We start from the raw sequence: 16,449 nt of genomic DNA, 5'->3' as shown, positions 1-16,449 counted from the left end.
AATGTGATGGTATTAGGAGGTGTGGCCCTTTGGGAGGTGATTAAGTATAAAGACAGAGCCCTCATGGCTGAGATTAATGACCTTATAAAAGAGGTCTGAGAGAGCTCCTTTGCTCCTTTCACCTTGTGAGGATACAGAGAAATTTGCAACCAAGAAGAGGACCCTCACCCAGCCATGCATTCTGATCTCATCCATGAGCTGTGTGATCTTGTGCAAGTCCCTTCCATATCTCCGAACCTCCATTTCTCCATCTGTGAGATGGGCAATTAAATACATGCATCTCCGTTACATGGATTCTTTTTGGATCAGATGAATTATATGCATTAACCTTGAAAGCTTTATTTATAAATTACAAAGCTTTATTCAAATATAAAACATTTAGTAATTTCCACTCTTGGCCACAGGGAGAAATTGCCCAGGCTCCAGGACCTTGCTGGCCAGTGTTGTATGCCAGGATCCAACTTTCGACTCTCTTCATCTCTTTTGCCTATTTTCCATCTCTTTGTATGTACTAAGGATAATTTCATCCATTTATCCCTTTGTTAACTCCATTTCACTCTTTCAGCTATACCTAATTTATTATTTGACTTGCCTGCTGTGTTTTAAATTTCAAAGTCTATACTTTTCATTTCTAGAAGTTTTGTGTCATTTTTCACATCTGCTTGTTTATTTTTCATAGGGTCTCCTATGGTTTTGAGCCCTATTTTAAGGTTTTTAACATTTTTATTTTATGGTCTCTGATAGTTTTGTTATCTCGAGTTCTTGGGGACCCTAATTCATATTGTATTTGCTGACTCTCACTTATGGTGGATTGTATCCTCGTATGTTTGTAATTTTAGATTGTAAGCTCACCTTTTGTGGAGCTTCTGGGTTGTCTGGCTCTGGGTTGAATGTGGATCTCTCCAGTGAAGTTTCTTTGTTTTGTTTCGCTTTTTAATTGAAGTGTAGTTGACACACAATGCTACATGGGGAGGTTTTGCATCTGCTTTTGCCAGTCGCTCCTGGGTATCATCACCTGGGGGCTATGTTTCGTGTAAATCTCTAAGCGTGGTGTTTGCTGACCATGCAGCCAACATAAATTAAAATCTGAAACCCCGCTTAGGGACAAGTTATTATGAATTTTCAGGACAATTTTTTCATGCCCAAATCTCAAGAGGAGACAGGCAGGTTTCCTCGGGTCTCCCCTGTAACTTGTGCTTAGAGCAGATTTTCTGAGCGTAGACAGCCTACACAATCACCGGGTTGAGTTGGAGAGACCCAGGGTAGTATGTTCTCTGCTGCATCAGAGCAAGCATCCACATTCTCTGAACTTCAGTGTCCCCAACTCTCAAAAGCAGATACTATTACTCATCTAAAAGCATTGCTGTGAGAATCAGATGGAATGACAAATATATGTCAAGCTCATGGCCTCACACCTGCCATAGAGGAAGCAGTCCATCGATGGTGGCTGTCCTCCATCACCCCACTGCAAGGGTAAAGGAAACTCAAACCCAGAAAGAATCAGCCCACTGCTGGATGAGGCACTCTCCCTACTTCATGGTCAGGCCATTATCCTTCCTTCAGAAACCCTCTCATGGATCCACTTGTCCACATTTGGGTACATTTGTCTGCCCTTGAACAATAGAAGAGCTGAGGGTTTTATTTTTTATCTTTTTATTTTTCTTAAATTCTGTCTCAAACTTAGAACGGGGTCCCTGGCCTGAGCCTGCAGCAGGAGAGAAACCCAAAGCTGAGGAAGGAGGGACCATCACTGTTTTCACTGATAATGAAGGCAATTTTCTAACAATAAAGGAAACACAATAAAAGCTCTCACAAAATGGCTTTCATTACCCGTTCTCAAGTCTTTTCTAAACAATAGGTTATTAACCATATGCAGTAGGGGCTGAAGCTAATTGTTTTCCCTACTTTTCAAATAAAGAAATGAGTTGTACACAGTGATTTCTTAAGGACACTGCCAATGCTAATATTCTGCCAATTGATTTAATGGAGAGCACTGTGGAAGAGTCAGAAGTTCATAGAGACTGGGAGTTCTGCTCATCTTTTTGTTTTCTTGAATGGTGGAGATACATCCCTGTCTCACTCTACCCCCAGATGACAACAACAACAGCAGGCTTTTCTTATGCCTTTGTGCACATGGCTTATCCAGGTTCTACCTGGATGTGCTGTGGCCACGACCCATCCTTCCCTTGTCATGGTGGAGGAGACTGCCTGGTCTCAGGGTTCAGCTTTCCCCATCATTTTCTTGGTGACTTAGAACCAAGAATTCCCTCAGCCTTGACCTGCTCATCTGTGAAGAGACTGATTCCTGCCTGCCTCCTGTACAGGGTTTAGAATAAAATAGGCATGCTTTGGAAGTGTGGAATCTGGCACAAATGGAAAGGTAAGATGACTGTTGGGGTGTTATCTGTCTATTTGGATTATGTGTAGAAAACAGTGAACATATCAGGCTTAACTATTCTTTAAAAGGCCCACTTATAAGGTTGGCCCTTGGCTGGCATCTTGGACCTCTGATAAGAATGGCTCACTTCATGTGGTTTATGCTGTGTACCTGCCTTCCTTCTGAGAGACTGGAATTTTGGTACATGCTAGGCAGAAGGTACCCCCATCATCAATAAAAACCCTGGGTACTGAGTCTCTGGTGAGCCTTCCTGTTAGACAGCATTTCCCAGTGTTGTCTCAGCTCTTTGCTGGGGGATATCCTTTCTGACTCAATGGGAGAGGATCTTGAAAGCTTGTGCTTGGTTTCTCCAACTGTGTTCCATGCACCTTCTCTATGCTGACTTCCTTCTGTCCTTTTGCTGTAGTAGATCATAGCGACGAGTATGACCACATACTGAGTCCTGTGAATCTTCCTAGTAAGTAATCAAACCTGAGGGTGGTATTAGGGACACCCTCATGCAGATGTTCATTAGGTCTGCAGCTTGAATAACACATTGTGCTGGACTCCCCTATCCACCCCACTGTCCAGGGCACTGGCCTCGCAGACTCAAAACACAGGCTAGGACTCTCAGCAGGGCTAGTGTCTCAGAGAAAGAACAGGAGGCAGTGGGTCTCGCTGAAGCAGGAGGACTGGAGGCTACCAGAGCTGGGAAGATACACATTCTCTGGAGACAAGTACTGGATTCTAGAAGAACAGGAAGAATCTGCTTGAAGGATTGCATGTGGCAGGGGAGGACCAGATCCATGTAGGTACTGTGGACCACTCCCAATAGTGCGGTTCTCCCTGAGGCCAGGGCCAGGACCCACCCAAAGGTGACACATACTGTGGGGAAGGTAGGGGGAAAGGAAGCTCCATGGGCTTTGTCTGGGAGAGCCTGGGTTCAGATCTTGGCTACATACTTACTGGTGATTTGCTGCTGGGAAGAGGATTTACCTCCTTTGTGCCTCAGTTTTCCCGTCTTTCAGTTGGGGATATTAATAGTACCTCCTCATAAGTTGGATTAAGTGAAAGGATTAAATGAAATAATGTATGTAAATGCTTAGAACAGTGCCTAGGACTTACCAAGCACTCAGTAAAACTGAACTATGATGGGGTTGGTGGCAAAACTGTCAATTTAATGGCTCAGAAGTCCCTGCCCCTCAAGCCGGGCAGCAGAGGCTGCTCATAATGGGCACATGGGGAGAGGTACCTCTGGGCTGATAAAGACCAGGTGAAATCACAGCTGCCCAGTCAGTTCTATATAAACATGCCTCTGCTCTGATTTTCACTCTGTGACTCTGTAGGTCTGGATTTGACTCTGACTTAACTTGGATTTTCTGATCTCTTCGCTGGAAAATATTTGGGGCTTTGTCTTCTAAACTCTGAACCTGGCAGGGCTGCCAGGCATAACCCAGCCCTGTACAAAAGGCCAGCCTCATGCCTGATCTCCCCGGCTTCCTTCTGCCAAGCTCCCTCCTCCCACCCAGCTGCTCCCAATGCATCATGAGTCAAAGCTGTTCTTAGTAGTCCATTCCCTCCTGGCCGCTTCTCAAATCTCCCAGTGACAGAATTATTCTGCTCTTTTGGACCCAGTTTGGTGAGTGTGGATGGCAGAGAGGCAGTGCAGTTGTCGTATCTATTAAAAGCGTGCTCTGCTGCTGATTTGTGCTGCCCAAGCTCTCCCATTGCCGAATGCCCATAACTGGGAAAAGAGCAATATGGCCATTTCCCCAGTCCTGGGGCCTGGAGGTAGGGGTGGGGAGACACAGGACAATGAAAAACAGAACAATACACTTGCCAAAGGAGTGCAACAGACAACAGGTTCTCTAGAGGTTGAGCGCTACTGTGCTGAGCTAGTCAAAGGATTCATGGAAGCAGCTGGGCTGAAGCTAACCCCATAAAATATAAGGACTTGAATAGGAGATAGCAGGGGATGGTCTAAACACAGGGGATGAAGTACAAATAATCTTGTCCTTTGAGTGAGGAGCAAAGGATTCAGAGAGGGAGGGGATTCTAGAAAAGAAATTTGGAAAGCTAAGAAGGGGCCAGATTTCCGTGAGCCTTGAATGAGTATTGCCTAGAAGTTTGGAATTCATCAGGCAGGTGTTGAAGATGCCCTGAAATTGAGCATGGTCATGACCTTTGGAAAGTCTCTGTACTTGGAACCTTAGGAGAGAAAACATTTGGGGTGTTGGACGATGTTCTGAGGCAGAGCCAGCTGGTCTACCTGTGCTTCTAGAATAGGTGACCTGTCTCTTCTCCCTCACAATAGACACTGTTAGCAAGGAATGTTGTCATTAAGGAAAAAGGCAGCCAAAGTCCTGTTCTTGTGGAGGATTGCTTAATGACATATGTTACATCTCCTTGTAATTATCCAACTAATCACCCTTCTAAGGAAGTCACTAACAGCATTTGTTGTTTCTTTCTCTGAGCCAGGGAGTGAATGAGGGGGTGTGAGAAATGGCTTTGCTTTTGAGCTTCTGGGAGTTCTGCGTAAAGTCCCTTAGCAGCCTCTGGCCTCTCATAACCATGTGGCCTCCATGTTTAACTCCTTTCTCATGCCATTATTTCCAGGAGGGCAGGTTCATGTTTCATGTGGTCTTGCTGTTATTCCAATGAGTTCCCACACTACAAGTCTACTTGACCAGACTTACCAGTCCTTCTGGGCACCTGATCCTTTCTTGATTTAACTCCAGAGTGGAATTCCAGGGGCTTTTAGTCCCGTGGGTTGAGAAGGTGATTGAAGGAGATTGTCCTTCATGAGCTTCTTGGCCAAGTATCTATATGACCATGAGAAAGGATCTTAATGTAAATCTGGTAATAATATGTTATAAGATTTAATATATCTTATTATGCCAAAAGAGTATTTCTTTTTCTCCTTCAGTTGTGCTAGAAAAAAAAAGCCCCTTTCTGTCATCCCAGCTTGTTATATGGCAAGCCCAAGAGGGGATGGGGGAAATGCCAAACTCCTGGGAGAATTTTGGAGGAAAAAGAATCCCATTCTGTCTTATGGGTCTTCTGGGAAAACAGAAAAAGAAGTGTAGAGGAAAAGCTTGGTAGATTCTCCACAGAAGCATCTGGAAAAGAATATGTGACTTTCTCAGCTATATGCTCACCCTGCTTACTTAATACCATGTCTGAATATAAAGCTATCTCTTACTTGTCTTTTTTTTTTTAAAGATTTTATTTATTTATTTGAGAGAGAGAATGAGATAGACAGAGCATGAGAGGGGGGAGGGTCAGAGGGAGAAGCAGCCTCCCTGCTAAGCAGGGAGCCCGATGCAGGACTTGATCCTGGGTCTCCAGGATCATGACCTGAGCCGAAGGCAGTCGCTTAACCAACCCAGGTGCCCTCTTACTTGTCCACGTGCATAAAATCCAACATACTTAAAAATAGAATAATTAGAATGTGATATATTCAAAACAACTACTAGCTCAAATGGGTCCTGCCCCAATTCAAAATTGAGAACAATGGTTGCTGGTGTTATATTTTTAAATAAAACTTCTCCTACATCATTCAGTGTTTTTTTAAATGATATTTTAATAGCACCATATATTTTTATCACGGGGATATGCCAAAATATGTTTAACTGTATCTCTGTTGGTGGAAATTTAAGTTTTTAGTTTTTCTCTATGACAAATAATGTTTTGATTAAAATTCTTACACAAAAACTTTGAAAAATCTTTAATTATTTCTTTTTCTTTCCCCATCTGGCTGCTTTATAAGATTACATCTTTTTTGTTTATGTTTTTTTAATTTCGTTGTGATGTGTCTAGGTGTGGATTTCTTTTTATGTATTCTGCTTGAGATTTGTTGAGCTTCTTAAATCTTCACATTGATGTCTTTCCTCAGTTTTGAGACATTCTCAGCCATTACCTCTTCAAATATTGCCTCTGCCATTTTTTCTTCTCTCCCAGGATCTCAAAAACCCATGTCAGACTTTACTGTATTCTCTATATAACCTCCCCTCATTTATGTATTTTTCGTCTTTTTGTCTCTCTGGGCTTTGTTCTTGAACGTTTCTTCTGACCTATCTTCCACTTTAATAATGCTCACTGCCTAAGTGTCTAATCTGCTGTTAAACTATCCATTGAGCTCTTAATTTTAGTTACTTAACTTTTCAATTCTACATTTTCTTTTTCAATACCTGCTGTTTCACTTTTTATATAGTTTCCAGCTTCCTGCTGAAATTCGTAAGCTTGCTTGAAACCTTTCTGTTATCTCTATTTTCTGTGGGTCTGACCTTTGACATCTTGAGTCTGATGCTTCTGATTATCTTTGATTATGTGTTGGAGAGCGTATTTGAAAAAGTATTTGCTGAAAGAATTTGAAACCTAGAATGATATTATCTGCATCTAGGGAGAATTGTTGTTTACTCCTGTCAGGAGCATGGGAGTACTGGTAACCCTGATCCCTTTAATCAAAATTCAAGAGTTGAAGTTCCCTGGGCTACTCAAATGAAATGAAGTGGACTTGTATCCTGTGGGAGGGCAGGTTGATTTCCAGTAGACTGTTACTCTTAGGTCAGCCTTTCATTGTCCTAGCCAAAAATGGAAGGTGGTTTATCATGTTGCCCTTCATGGTGGGCCCTGAAGTCTAACTTTTAGCTTCCTGGTCTTTTGAGGTTGCCATAAATGTAGCCCCCCTCTCTGTACTGGTACATAGCTCTGGGCAGAAGCAAACCTAGCACTGGGATTCCCTTTATTCCAATCTCAGCCAGATCTCAACTCAATAGTTTATATTTATAATTTTGTTCATCTTTAATGGTTTTATTAAGATTAAAAAAATTTTTAAATCCAGTTTCTTTCATTGTTTTCAGCTGGAAAGTTGTCCAAATCACACAATCCAACATTCTCAGAGGCAGAAATCATTATTATTATCTAGGATAAATTCGTGGGCATGGGATTTCTATGTCTAAGACTTGTACGCTGTTACGATTCATGAGACATCTTGCCAAATTACTTTTCTAGAAAAGTTGTTTTTCTTTTGTGACTCCTTTGTTCTTTTCTCCTCCTTGTTTTCTGTTGGTGTCTTAGAATCTATTCATTCTTCTAAGTACTCCAAAACCTGTAGCAGGTTTTAAATTGTAGTTGCAAGTCAGATGTGGGAAACGTTGACTTTGTTTTTCTGTATTTGAATTCAACTTGATCTCTAGCCCCCATTTTCACTGATGATGAGAAAGAAAACTAATCTTGTCATCTCAAGGGAATTCAGTTTCTTCCAATTTAAAACTCCATTTCTCTGAAGTCAGTTGCTCAGTTAAATCATGATTACACAGGCTATTCTCTGTAAAGGTTGCTCTTTTTCCTCAAAGGATCTTCTTCTCCTGCTTCCCCCCTTGAAGAACTCCTAGGAGCAAGTGGGAGCTGACATTATACAGTGGTGATGGGGAGAGGTGTCTAGGATGTAAGCTGTCCTCTGTAACCTTCTTGGCCCCTGTTAACGTGCCTCATACCTGCCATCTTCAGCTTTACCCCCTATGTATTCACTGCTGAGGTCCTTCGTGTCCTGATCCTGAACTCCAGGCATAATATCCACCCATTCTGTGCCCTCCAGGCCCCTGACTCCCTTGATCCAGTCTGTTTAGCCTTTTGCCACCACTCCCCTGGGAAACGAGGGAACATCAGGATTTCCTGCAAACCAAGAGCTAGCTGTGGGCACTGGGAGCACTATTGTAAGTCTTCTGCCTGCCTAAACATCACTCAACCATCTCTGCCCCACTGCCTGGGCACTCTGCAAGACATTCTCCCTTCTGTAAGAGTGCTAGGCAGTGTTCGGGAGGAAGAAATTTTCTGTACCCTTCAAGATCCTTCCAGCTGCTCTAAGGATCAAATTAACATGAGACATTAACAGAGGAAAATCAAATTTAGTTTTGTACTTACGGGGAATCCACACAATCGTGAAATTCTAAAGACAGTAGGCAACATGAGGCTTATATGAGCTAAGGAGAGGCATGGGGGTCTGAGGATACAAAGGGAGGACGACCATTAGCAGGAAAGTAAGAGGAGATGTTTGGAAAACAAAGGTTGCCCTATTATACAGATAAAATTTTTTAGATAAAAAGGAATCTCTGTGAATACCTCTCATCCTGGTACAGGCTCTCTTTTACAGTGTAAATTTAGGCAGTTGAGGGGGAGGCAACGTTCTTCTCCTGAATCTGCTGGGTTTTTATTGCTTTAATTTTATTTTTTAAAATATTTTATTTGAGAGAGAGAGCACACACTCACAAGTGGGGGGAGGGGCAGAGGGAGAGAGAGAATCCCAGGCAGACTCCACACCAAGTGCAGAACCCGATGTGGGGCTCAATCTCGTGACCTAGAGACATGACCTGAGCTGAAATTAACCAAATGAGCCACCCAGGCTCTGGTTGCACTTTTGAATCAAATATGGATGTAGAGCAATTGAATCTGAGTGTCTGGGAGTGATCCCAAGCACAGGTAGTTTGTCAAAGCTCCCCAGGTGATCCCAGAGTGAGCCAGCATTGAGACCATGGCCATGGAACAACCTCGTCTTGCCTTTGCCTGATTTTTCAAAGGACGCTCAGATTTAGAAAATGCTTTTCTTCTGTGCATGGCTATGGTACTTGAAATCCTGGCTTCAAGACTATTTCAGTAGTTTCAAGAGTCGGCGTTATAGTCACAACTGAAAATTAACACTTCTTTGCTTCTTTTTATCTTAGTTCTGACAGTCTTTACTCATCTCAAAGCTATGACTGCCTCTGGATGAAACAGTGAACCCAGAATAGAAAAGCGTACTCCTATATTTCAAAATATATATTTTATTTGACTACTTTCTTAAACTACTTTACTACTCCTCTAACCCGTAAATAAGCAAGGCCATCAGAAAGCTATGTTCTTACTTTGACCTCATTTTGGCCTTGAAAACAGTTGTCCTCATCTTATTATAATTGGGTAAATGCTATGAGCCAATGCTGAGGAAGGTTTTAGGAAACAGATTTGTGGAGCTTGCTGTGTTGCTGAAGCAGTGTTTTGATGAGACGATTCGCCAAGTTACTCTGGAGAAATACCTTTTGGGTCTTAGAGGCCAAGTATTTGTACTTCTCTTTTAAAGATCTTTTGGGCACTGTAGATGATTCCAGTAACTCTGTTTGCAGTGACTGCCAGAAAGCCTCTGCTGCATTTGTGGCACACATTTACTAAGTATACATTATGTGCACTAAGCTCACCCTTGGCATCAGCTTCTCCTGCTCACTTCCCCTCTGCCTGCTTATTCTCATTTACTTACTTCTAATTGTATTTTATCCCACGGTACCTGCATTTATATAGGATGTCCTCAAACCTTCTCAGAAAGATTCTCCACCATTCACACATCTCAGTACTCTTCCTTTGGGAGGGGAGGAAAAATAATTTTCCTTTTACCGTTCTAGGTTCTTGGCTGAGATTCCTCCCTGTAATAAAAAGATTAATAGGAGAAAAACAAACAGAAGTTTAATAACATGTATACCTTTTGTATACATGGGAGAGACCAAGGAAAACTGAGTAACTCCCCCAAATGGCCCAAGCTACCACCCTAAACACGATCTTCAGCTAAAGACAAAAGAAAGACAACCAGGAGGCTGTCAGTAGGGGGTGGCCAGGAAAAGCACAATTAACAAGGGTAAGGTTTGTTAATGATGATTTAAGTGGATGCCTTCTCCACTGATGAAGGTTTCTAGAGACTTCTCTTCCAGATACAGAGAGGGAGGCACCCTTACAAATGGTGTTGGGTATTAAGGAGGGTACATACTGCATGGAGCACTGGGTGTTATGCGAAAACAATGAATCGTGGATCACTACATCAAAAACTAATGATGTATTTTATGGATACTAACATAACATAATAAAATAAAATTTAAAAAAAGTTAAAGAGGCGCCTGGGTGGCTCAGTTGTTAAGCGTCTGCCTTCGGCTCAGGTCATGATCCCGGAGTCCTGGGATGGAGCCCCACATCGGGCTCCCTGCTCCACAGGAAGCCGGCTTCTCCCTCTCCCACTCCCCCTGCTTGTGTTCCCTCTCTCGCTGTGTCTCTCTCTCTGTCAAATATATAAATAAAATCTTAAAAAAAAAGTTTAAAAAATGGAGATTCCCCTTATAAATGTAAAATTCTCTTTCCAAAGGGTAGGTTTCCAGGGCTACTCCTGTGTCTGCTGTTTCTTAAAAATAACCAGTTCAAGATAATCCTTATAGCAAAGAGGCATATTTTGAACTGGCATATTCTGTGCTCCTTCACTTTCCTTATGGAACAATGAGTGTTGCTAGCCTGATGCCACTTTTGGGTGTGCATCCCCAAAGCCTTCACCAGATTTGTTCTCACATCAGCCCTGGAGGCTGGAGAGGAACTATTACTCCCCCTTTACAGATGAGAAGGACACTCATCCATCCTCTAAGTCTTTCTCTCCCCAGGCCCCTTGTCTGCCCTTTTGAAAGTTACCCTTTTGCCTGTCACTGGTACCATGTTGCTCCACATGGAGTCTGCGCTCCCCTCTAGGGGTCATGTTTTAGAACAGAGTTTGGCAAATTTTTTCTCTAAAGGACCAAATAGTAAATACTTTAGGCTTTACAATCCAAGAGGCAGAGTCAAGGCTGTTGTGTGGATACCTATAAACAAGAGTAAAGGCCAATTTCCACAAATATTTTATTGATGAAATCCAAAGTATAATAATAATGAGGACAGTTTTTTGGACTTCATGTCTACTAATGTGGGTGATGGGATTTTTGTTGGGGGAGGGGTAACATTTTGCTGTGTTCTCATCTTCAAATCAATATGTTCATCTATAAAAAGCATTCTTAGCTCTTGGGTTGGACAAAAACAGGCGGTGGTGTGTGCTGACCCCTGTTCTAGACCTTTCTTCTGTTTCTCTTCCCCAAACATTCACCCAACTTAGGTTTTATCTCAGGAGATAGCTAACCAGACGCTTAAATATACGTACATATGAGGCGTTGATGGCTGATAATGGCTTAACATGTTATCACTTCTTTAGAAACTTTGTGCTTTTACAGAAATCGTCTTCAAAGGATTATTTGCAAATCATTTTCCCAAAGCCTCCAGAAAATATGAATAGCAAAGAGCAAAAGTATTACGCTGAGAAGATTACTTGTAGGGAATATCTTACTAGGGAGTCTTGATATGGTCTTTGTTTTAATAAAAACAAGCGCAGGCAAAATCAGCCAGCCAAGGAAATGCGTCTGGGACTGGCAACTGCAATCCCCACTGGCATTTTCTGCATCTGTGAAAAATCACACTCCGGAGAGATGAGCATTTCCTTTATCTTCCACAGGGAAGAGCTCCTTCCTACCCAGACAGTTCCCTTCCCAATCTGGAAGAAGTGGTGGTTTCAGCGTGAATGATCTCTTCAGCAACAAAACGGAAAGTGCTACCTCCATTTACCAGACGAAGCTCCGGCCTTTGGGCCCTATTTTCTTGTGAGATGTTTGTGTGCTGGAGATAGTGTTTGATTTTTAAAAAGGCAGCGGCACTTACCCTTTTGGTATTTATATGTATAGCAGAGGCAAATGGAACTCTGAGTATTAAATTACTATACTGCGCCAGTTGAGAATTCTATGCAAGCCAGCCAACTCCTTCCCCCAAGTTGTATTTTTAGTGTTTAGCAGCTGCAAGTTGCCAGAAATCTTCAAAGCAGGACCACTTATTCCACCCAGTGCAAGAGCTCGTAGCTGCAGCCTGTATTTCATGATCTTGTTTAGGAGGCTGTGGGATTCCTAGGAGGGTGTGGGGTCAGACACCACCAGGTTGTCTGCACTTACTTCCATGTGTCTGCCCTTGGCCAGTTCACCTAACCTCTGACATCAGATTCCTCCACTGGAAAATGGGGCTAGTAGTATCTACCAAGGAGAGCTGCTTTGAGGATTAGGGATAACTATGAGTTGTCCTAACTCAGCACTGGATGGATCCGTTTTCTCAATATGGGGCGTTGTTGGCCTGGGTGATGCACCACCCACCCGGTCCTCCTCCCCCATCCCTGCTCTGTCTTTGGGGCCCTTTAGCACATCAGTATCTGTGCCAGAGGATGGCTGAAGAAGGGTGACATGCACATGAGACACCCTTTCTGTGTATTAGGAAATGGTGTAAAAGTGCTCATCGCATACGTTACTATAGCAAATGCAGTGAAATAAGTACATTTTGAGTAAACAAGCTACCTAATGCTGAGGAAGTGGACAGTACCAAAATACCCAGTGCAGGTTGTACCCTGAGAATGGGACTTGCAGAAACCCTTTCAAGGATAACTCCAGTGATGGTGTAGAGTTTTATATGCTTTTCCTACAAATGGGGTCTTAGCATTAGGAGGTGCTCAGCAGGGGCACCTGGGTGGCTCAGTCAGTTAGATGTCCGGCTCTTGATTTTAGCTCAGGTCATGATCTTGGGGTCATGGGATCAAGCCCCATGTCAGGCTCCATGATCAGAGGGGAGTCTACTTGAGATTCTCTCCCTCTTGCTCTGTCCCTCCCCCCATATTCTCTCTCTCTCTAACTCTCTCAAATAAATAAATCTTAAAAAAAAAAAAGAAGGTGCTCAGCAAACAGGCCTGGACATTAACTGTAGCAGAGCTGGGGCCAACAGAAATGGCAGGTATCTGAGTTTGAGGACAGAGGGAAGCAGTGAGTCCCAATGAGGCAGGCCAGCTGGAATCATGAAAAGAGAAAAACAGGGTGAACCCTGGATCCCTGACTCATGAACCATCAGCCTCATATGAATTTGGAGACATGGCCACCAGAGACAGGGGAGAGAAGACAGCGGGGACCTATGAAAGCAGCAGGAGGTATGAGGCAGGCAGGGCAAAGCAAGGGGCCAGTACCCTCACTGGTGACCAAGACAGCTAGCCACACAGTGACGTGCACATACCCAGTCACTGACGATCAGGAGAGCGAGGAGCAGAGGAAGGACCCCTCCCAGTGCAGGCTTCTTTCTGAAGACAGCAAACCATCTAGTCCACAGGCCACAGACCAGCAGAGTCTCCATTTTCTAGCATCTCTTCCCACTCCAATGGTCTTGTTCACCAGTAATAACAAGCGGCGCCATGACTTCAACCAGAAAACATCTTTACTAAGAAACAACAATAACAAAAAATGGGGGCGTCTGGGTGGCTCAGTCGTTAAGCATCTGCCTTCAGCTCAGGTCATGATCCCAGGGTCCTGGGATTGAGCCCCGCATCGGGCTCCCTGCTCGGCGGGAGGCCTGCGTCTCTCTCTCCCCCACTCCCTCTGCTTGTGTTCCTTCTCTCGCTGTCTCTCTCTCTGTCAAATAAATAAATACATAAAAAATCGTTAAAAAACAACAACAAAAAATAATAATATTTGCTTGTTCACTAGGACAGAATCACATGTGCTCGTATTCCCTCAAGTCCTTGGGATCTAGCCTAACAAAGGTGTCCTCCATGGCCTCGTAATGCTTATTGACCCGATGAACAAATGAATGAAGGAGTGAACAAACATGATCCCTACTCAGACCCCTTCTCTACAGTGATTGATAAGGTATGCAGAATAGAAAGCCTTCCCTCACATGATGGTTCAAGGTGCTAGGAGCCATGGAAGTGGGATTGCACACACATTCTCTTGGACTCTCCATGCAGAGGCACAGACTCTGCACTCAGTTGTGGAGGTGAGAGATGACCTCAGGATGGGATGGACATTGCAGGCTGGACAGGCATTTCTCTTGGGGCCACTGTGACTGCCCCAATCTCTTCCCTGCCCCAATACTTAACCTCAAACGTCACACCTCTGTGCCATGCTCTACCAGACTTTCTCATTTCCCTTTCCTCCTGGAGTGCAGACTACCTCCTCTGCCTGTCTCACTCTAGACCTGAAATGTTTCTTGGAGTGACACTATTGGCCAGGATACTTCCTCACCAGCTTCTGCCCCCTTTGCCCAAAACCCTCCCCCTCAGTCCTTTATCCTTCTACTGTTCTTTTATACGTCTCCATAATAACTCACATGTATTGAGCACAGAGCACATTTGTTTTCTTTATCTTCTCAGATTCTTACGACAGTCCTACTAGGTTATCAGGGCAGTTTCATGTCCAGTTTATAGATAAAGAAACCAAGTCACCACTAGTTGGATGACTGCCCCACAGGATGTTTAAATTAGTGTGCTTTCCCTGAACCCTGGGGCCCTGGGTTTCCACCCATTCTAGAGTGAGGACCATGGTGCTCACCATGATACAACCATTTATCCCAGATTGAAAATATGGTCTTTGGGCTAAAACATTAAATATTTTGGAACCTTCTCTCCAGAGTGCTAGAAGATCTGTCTCCATGAACAGAGAGTAAGAATGGAGATAAAACCACTCTTCCAGTCTCCCACCTTCTTTTTTTTTTTTTAAGATTTTATTTATTTATTTGAGAGAGAGTGAGCAAGAGCAAAAGAAAGTGGGAGAGAGAGCCTGGGGGGGGGGCGTAGGACAGAGGGAGAGGGAGAGGCAGGCCCCCGGCCCAGCAGGGAGCCCGATGCGGGACTCAATCCCAGGACCCAAGGATCATGACCTGAGCTGAAGGCAGACACCTAACTGACTGAGCCACCCAAGCACCCCTCCAGTCTCCTACCTTCTGTTCTAATGGCAATTGGAAATTTCGGGTTCATGTTTATAATGTGACATAACAATCAAAGCAAGCTTGAGGATTGTTATCATCAGCTCCACATTTTTTATTGCGGTAAAATACATATAAAATTTACCATGTTAACCATCTGAAGTGTACAACTCAGTGGCGTTAAGCACATTCACAGTGTTGTGCAACCGTCACCACTTTCTCCTTCCAGAACATTTTCATCACCTCGAATGGAAACCCTGTACCCATTAAGCAGTCACTCCCTACTACCCCTCCCCCTCCCCACTGTCCCAGACAACCACTAAGCTGCTTTCTACCTCTTTGGATTCGCCTGTTCTGGATATTTCACGTAAATGGAATCATATAATCTATGACTCTTTGTGTGTGGTTTTTGTCACTCAGCATAGTATTTTTGAGGTTCATCCATGGCACAGTACTATTAGTACTTTATTCCTTTTTATGGCTGAGTAATATTCCATTGTGTGGATACGCTACATTTTGTTTACCCATTCATCCATTGATGGACATTTGTGTTGTTTCAACCTTGTGGCTATTGTGAATCATGTTGCTGTGAACATGCACGTACAGGTTGGTGTGGGAAGACCCGCTTTCAGTTATTTTGAGTGTATAGCTGGGAATCTGGCTGGAGCAGAGAGCGCAAGGAGAGAGGAGGTCAGAGAGGCCCCAGGAACACGGACTGTCTAGATGGGGCCTAGTGACCCCGGCTTTTGCTCTGAAAGAAATGGGGAATCATTGGAGGGTTTGCAGCAAAGGCCTAGCCTGATCTGATTTATATTTTAGTAGATTGTTCTGGATGCTGTGTTGAGAGTTTACCAAAGGAGAGCAAGGGTGGAAGCAGAAGCCAGTTGGGAGGCCATTGTAGTTACCCAGGCAATATGATGATGATGGCCTGCCCTAGATGGTGGCAGCAAAGGTGGTGTGAAGTCATCAGATCTCAGCTAGGTCTTAAAGGTAGAGCCTAAAGATTTTCTGACAGATTGGCACCAAGGCAAACACCAAGGTTTTTACCTCAATATTTTGGAAGAATGGAGTTGACATTACCTGAGATAGGAAAGACAGTGCGTGGGGCAGGTTTGAGTGGGAAGAAGGTTAAAAATTCCATTTTGGCCATGTTTGAGAGATCTCCTAGACACGATGGAGATGTTGAATAGGCAATTGGATATTGCCAGTCTGGAGTCCAGAGGAAGGATTCAGACTGGAGTGTAAATTTGGAAGCTATTAAAATATAAATGTTGCTGAAAGCCATGAGAAAAAACAAGACCACCAAGGAGGGCGCCTTGGTGGCTCAGTCGGTTAAGCATCTGCCTTTAGCTCAGGTCATGATCCCAGGGTCCTGGGATTGAGACCTGCATTGGGCTTCCTGCTGGGCGGGGGGCCTGCTTCTCCCTCTCCCTCTGCCTGCTGCTCTGTCTACTTGTGCTCGCTCTCTATCTCTCTGTCAAAAAACA

The 16,449-nt window shown here is 43.7% G+C and overlaps 1 protein-coding gene across 2 annotated transcripts in view; it reads left to right on the top strand.

Moving 5' to 3' along the window:
* Positions 1 to 16,449, top strand: part of GALNT17 (polypeptide N-acetylgalactosaminyltransferase 17) — a 451,342-nt gene that overhangs the window by 315,141 nt on the left and 119,752 nt on the right. The window lies entirely within an intron of this gene.

Source organism: Eumetopias jubatus, unplaced genomic scaffold (assembly GCF_037043125.1).
Source record: "Eumetopias jubatus isolate StellerSeaLion01/CBP00866 unplaced genomic scaffold, mEumJub1_p1.0 scaffold_12, whole genome shotgun sequence".
NCBI lineage: Eukaryota > Metazoa > Chordata > Mammalia > Carnivora > Otariidae > Eumetopias > Eumetopias jubatus.
This window is presented reverse-complemented; position numbering and strand designations above follow the sequence as displayed.